The 5,700-nt window shown below is 40.7% G+C and overlaps 1 non-coding gene across 1 annotated transcript; it reads left to right on the top strand.

Moving 5' to 3' along the window:
• The first annotated feature begins 4,125 nt into the window (after positions 1–4,125).
• TRNAS-AGA (transfer RNA serine (anticodon AGA)) lies at positions 4,126–4,207 on the top strand. Its single transcript has one exon. It is a non-coding gene; the product is annotated as a tRNA-Ser (tRNA).
• The last annotated feature ends 1,493 nt before the right edge of the window (positions 4,208–5,700 follow it).

The following is a 5,700-nucleotide window of genomic DNA, read 5'->3' as shown; positions in this document are numbered from 1 at the left end:
ACCCACTTCATCAGATGCATGGAGTGGAAAATACAGTAGAAAGGTATAAATATACAGCACATGAAAAGATGGGAGTTGCCTTACAAAGTGGAGGGTCAGTGCTAACGAGGCCAATTCAATCAGGGTGGATGTGGCCCATTCCCAATAGTTGGCAAGAAGGTGTGAATATCAACAGAGGGAAAATTATTTTTTGTAGTGACCCAGCCACTCCCAGTCTTTATTCAGGTTTTTGAATGTTACAATTCTTGATGTGTGATTTGTGTCTATTTATTCTTTTGCACAGAGACTGTCCTGTTTGGCCAACGTATATGGCAGAGGGCTCATTCACCTGCACATCTACCAATGTGATATATGCCATCATGTGCCATCAATGCCCCTCTGCCATGGTTGTGCCCTGGCCTATAACTCCACAGCTGAAGGAGAGCCTATTGGTAAAGTTGTTCAAAGTCTCAGGGTCTCACTAGACTCCTCTCCACTCCTGGGATCCCAGATAGAAGGAGAGGCCAGAAATGCCATCTATGACCTAATACTGGCCGAGAGACCGAGCCCCTTCCTCTCATAGGTCAACAGCATGATGTCATCCTTTGTGTAAAATAGCCCCTAGCCTCTGGCTTTATGGCAGTCCCTGAAGACCCAAAGGAACACCTGTATTTTTTGGCATTGAAGGGAGATTTATCATCAGCCCCCCCCCCCCCCCCGCACCCCCGATTTTTTTTTATTCTAGGTGAGGTAGGTCTAAAATCTCTGGAGAACTGCTAATGCCATAAGACCCCCTCGATTCAAGATGAATATTTGCCATTTTGAGACAAAAAGATCTCATGAGAACAGCTTGTGAGACTTTCGTGTTATCAAAAATGAACCCAACACCAAATATTACTGCAGATTCAGCCTCAAAACTGAACCCCAAACCCTGGCCTTAAATCCATCCAAACACCACCTCTTTGGGGATTGGAGTGTGTGTGCGTCCTGTTTGCAGGATTAGGGTCATAACTAATCATTTCTTTCTCCCACTCCTTGCCTTTTCTATTTAGACTGGAAATCCTTCAGGGCAAGAACTGTCTCTTACTGTGTATTTATATAATGGAGCCCTAATCTCAGCTGGGCCTATAGGCATTACAGTAATACAAACAAACAACAGTAATAATGGAAATAATAATGAATTCCTTGAGACCTCAGATTGACAAGGGCTATTAAAGTGCAAATATTATTAGTAAAGGTGCTGATAATAATGAGCTCACAGAAGGGTGGTACCTCTTCACACCACACAAAAAAGCCTAAGTACACAGCATATGGACGAGGTTTCTGTTGCAAGTTAACTTAGTGCTCAGACAAGTTACAGGCTGATAGAGATAAATTGTAGATGAATATTCATGGAGTGTTTTTACAATATTAATTGGAAGTTTTAATGAATTAAAAGTGAGCTCACATCCCTGCTGTGTTCACATTCCATGAATATGCCAGCAAACAAGCTTACTGGCCGGAGAGCCAGTTTTAAATGAATATTGTAGAGTGTTCAAGGAAAGCACATTTGAGATTTGTAATCATGAATGTTAGCATGGAAAATCTGATTCTAAGCAGAGAAAGATAAGATTTATGTTTCTGATCAAAGTAGCTCAAATGTCAAATACTTACAACACAACTACTCAGAAAACTTTTAGGTAGCAAATACATTTGAGAAAAATCACAAAGATAACTAAAATCACAAAGATAACTAAAATCACAAAGATAACTTGTAAACAGAAAAAGATGGGGAATGCATCAGATTCATTATTCACTGTGGTTTATTCAACCAGCTCTAATGATAACGCTGGCACTGTCTACGTTTCCTCCACACAGCTGAGCCAATGAACCCCAGTGCTGACTCAGAGCACCACTGTTTTAATTTGATAAAGATTGCCAGTCCTTCCGGAGTAAGCTGTGGTTTTAAGAGGTGGACATGTATTCCACAGACACATAGAGGAGACTCACCAAGATCATTTCAGCTTCTTAGCTTAGCTAGGATTTAAATATGTTTCCACAGCTGAAAGCTAAGTGTTACACCTTTGTCCTGCTCCTGGCCCTGCCTGTCAAAACTCCAGGCTCATAGATTTATATATCTATATATTAATGGAGATATCCTGTCTCCTAGAACTGGAAGGGACCTTGAAAGGTCATCGAGTCCAGCCCCCTGCTTTCACAGCAGGACCAAGTACTGATTTTGCCCCAGATCCCTAAATGGCCCCCTTAAGGATTAAATTCACAACCCTGGGTTTAGCAGGCCAATGCTTAAACCACTCAGTTATCCCTCCCCCCTACCTTACTTCTATTTTGATGGGGGATGGGGCACACATAAAAGGTGTATCCTCCCTCCCTTATTCAACCCTTCACTCACACCATGTACCAATAGCTCTCTCACACCAGCCTAGACAGAGAATTTCTACTTTGGGGCTCTCCCAGTTGGGACCAAGGCATTTTTTCTCCCGAGTGAACTCCTTACTCTTCCTCTTTCAGACATCAACTTAGATCTTCATCTTGTTGGGGAGGGTAGCAAAATTCATTCTACAACACTAGATGCAACTGTCAATATGTGTGAGGTCACAATATGAATGGAGAAACAGAGCTCTTTCAGTGCAAGGCACTTCATATCCATCTACTTTGTTGAACTCCTATCCCCGTAGCTACTATGAAGAGAATTTCTGGACCCTAGACTTCTATATACCATTTGGTGATCCATTTCTCTCTCTCTCAGTTCTTCTCATATACATGCATACACAAACCACATGGGCATGGGCCCTTTCACAGTCATAGATCTGGCTGTCTTCTCCAGCTAGTCAACCTGCATTCCCAAAACGGTATCATACTCAACAACAACGCAACCCCATACTGTGATGCAGTGTTAGATCAAACTTACACTATGAAAATCTACTATGTTGCAGAATTCATTTACAGCACAAGTAGGCTCAGAGGTGCTTAAGACAGAGCTTGTCCTTGCATTGTTGATGAGGCCAAAATATGTTTATCTTCCCAGATCATGCCACAAAACCGCAAATTAGAAGGCTGGAGAAGATCTGGACAACATGTTCCCCAAAACATAGTTGGGTCTTGTCTAGATTGCACAAATGAAATGTGTTTTGATTGTGTTGGGCACTACCATGTTATAAACAGATCTTGCAACATGGCTGATTTTCTTAGTGGAGTGACCCATTGTGACCAGATGCCCTTCACTAATGAAAAAGGATCCAGACATAGGATTCCACTGCCAGTTGCATTATACACTTATGTATTGGCAATGCTAGATCCTGCATTAATTTCAAGCCAGAAAAACAGGTCTATTTCATTCCCAAGAAGGGAAATTTAACCTATTTGCTGACCTAATCAATGGCGCCGTGACAAACTGGGTCTAATCATTTAATCTTTAGGAACACTGATGCCAACTAACTAGCTCATCCTTTCTGCATATATGTTGCTAAAAATGGACTGGTATAATTTTCCTCGTTGGAAACAGAGGTGACTGAATGCCTTAAAATACTGGGTAATGTTCTGCAGTCTTTAAATGCCACCATTCAAATATTCTTCATAATCCCATCATGGGTAAAGGAATTGTTGCAGTATGGAAGTGATTCTTAAGACAGATGGAGAGGGAACAGAGAAGTGCTTCTGTGCTTCTCCAGTCTTAACAGCTTGAACAGCCAGAGGACTTTGCTCTTAGTTTTTAAGGACCAGCAAGTGAAATGCGTGGCTGACTTGGAATACATTTTATGGAATGACAATTTATTTTGTTACTGAAACAGTGCTGACCTAAAACTAAAGGACCTGATTCACACACTAGTGCAACTCCACTGATTTCAATGAAGTCCAATATGACAGACATCTGGGGGAACGAGACCCTAAGTGTTTTTAAGCTTCTTGAGGAATTTGTTGCTGTTCCATTTATTTATACTGTGGTAGTGCCCTGGGGTCCTACTCAGGGACTCCATTGTGCTAGACGCTATAGGCACACAGTTTAAAAGATGTGGTCTACCCAGAAAATCTTGCAATCTAATTAGGCAAAACAGACAAAGACAGACAGACAAGCAAAATGTTCACAGTGCAAGTTTTAATAGTTACATTTTTTACAAATAAACTGCCCCAAATTACATACATCAAGTAGTTGTGGCTGAGTGGTTAAGGTGATGGACTAGAAATCCATTGGGGTTGCCCTGCACAGGTTCAAATCTTGCCAACTACAGAAGCGTTCAACTGTTATTATGGGGAGGGATAGCTCAGTGGTTTGAGCATTGGCCTGCTAAACCCAGGGTTGTGAGCTCAGTCCTTGAGGGGGGCCTTTTGGGGGCAAAAATCTGTCTGGGGATTGGCCCTGCTTTGAACAGCAGGTTGGACTAGATGATCTCCTGAGGTCTCTTCCAACCCTGATATTCTATAAATTCCACCCATCCCTGTACTCCATTGCTCAGGGGGTCCAGTCAGCACCTGTTTTAAATGTTCCCTGCCCCCACCCCCCAATATCCCTGTTGCACTGAAATGTTCTATTTACTTTAAATGCTTTGACAGTTAAAAATGGCCTTGAATAATTTTTTTACCTAAAAAACACAAAAAAGGGCTCTAAGTAAATGATATGGAATTAATTTCCTCTCCAGGAGAAAAAGGGAGCATTCTGGTGACATTACAAACTACTTGAGCGCCATTCTTGTGGTCTGTGATGTTACTAGCACCCTTTAAATGGTATTTTTTCATATAAATCAGTCCAGACCATCCATTATCCTCTACAGACACATCATACAGAGGCAACAATGACAGATGGTCATTCAGACTAATTGGCTGCGAACAATTCCTATTAAAGGTTTTTTTTCCTGGAGAGGCCAGATTATACAGTAGCTGTATACATGAACTTCAATCATCAGTTATTAGTTCATTGTAAAATGAAGTGACCACATGATTTATTCTGGCTAGCTACAACTTTGTGTTTCTACACAGCATAAATATAGTATAATCTAGTTTAGTCTATGCTAACATATTAAACACCTTCCACCAAATGAAGCCCAAAAATGTGAAAGAATACTAACAGTTGTGGATGAAGCATCCAATCAGCCCATTCCTGGATTTCTTGTTCAGTTTTGCAATCCGTCTTATGAAAAAAATGTGGCATTGCAGTTAAAGTGTGGGAAATTTTCCACTGAATTTTTTTTCCAAATGGAAAATTGGGTCAGACAAACAATTTTTTCTGGAAATCGTTAGTTTATGTATGTAGAAAGCAATTTCATTGGAAAATTGAAAAATTCCAGATAAATTAAACGTTATCTGGTTTTGGCTGGGTTTTTTGTTGGGGAGGGTTTGCATTGTTGGCCAACAATTTTCCATTGCCAACACACACACAAATGTTCAGTTTTTGATTTTTCAATGAAAAGTTGAAAATTCCCACTGAAAAAAAGAAGTTTTCATTGTAATATTCTGACCAGCTCTAATTTCAATATCTCCCTGACACAATGTACATGGGAAGGAGTTTCATAACCCAATTCTCAGTTCAATAGTTTGCCTTCTGCATGCTGGAATCCTGCCCCTTTAATCCTTCTTTCATTACAGTAAGGAGACAGAAGATAGAATTAAAGAGTCCGAGGAGAAAGAAGAGGAGGAGAAAAATACAGGAAGGTCAGGGGAAAGAAGAAAATTGATAAAAAGAAGAAAGGGCCAATGTGTGGGAGAAGAAGTCCTCCTCTGTCTCTG

The sequence above is a fragment of the Emys orbicularis genome, chromosome 1 (genome assembly GCF_028017835.1).
Source record: "Emys orbicularis isolate rEmyOrb1 chromosome 1, rEmyOrb1.hap1, whole genome shotgun sequence".
Classification (NCBI taxonomy): Eukaryota; Metazoa; Chordata; order Testudines; family Emydidae; genus Emys; species Emys orbicularis.
The sequence above is the reverse complement of the archived record's forward strand: the minus strand, read 5'-3'. Positions and strand labels throughout refer to the sequence as shown.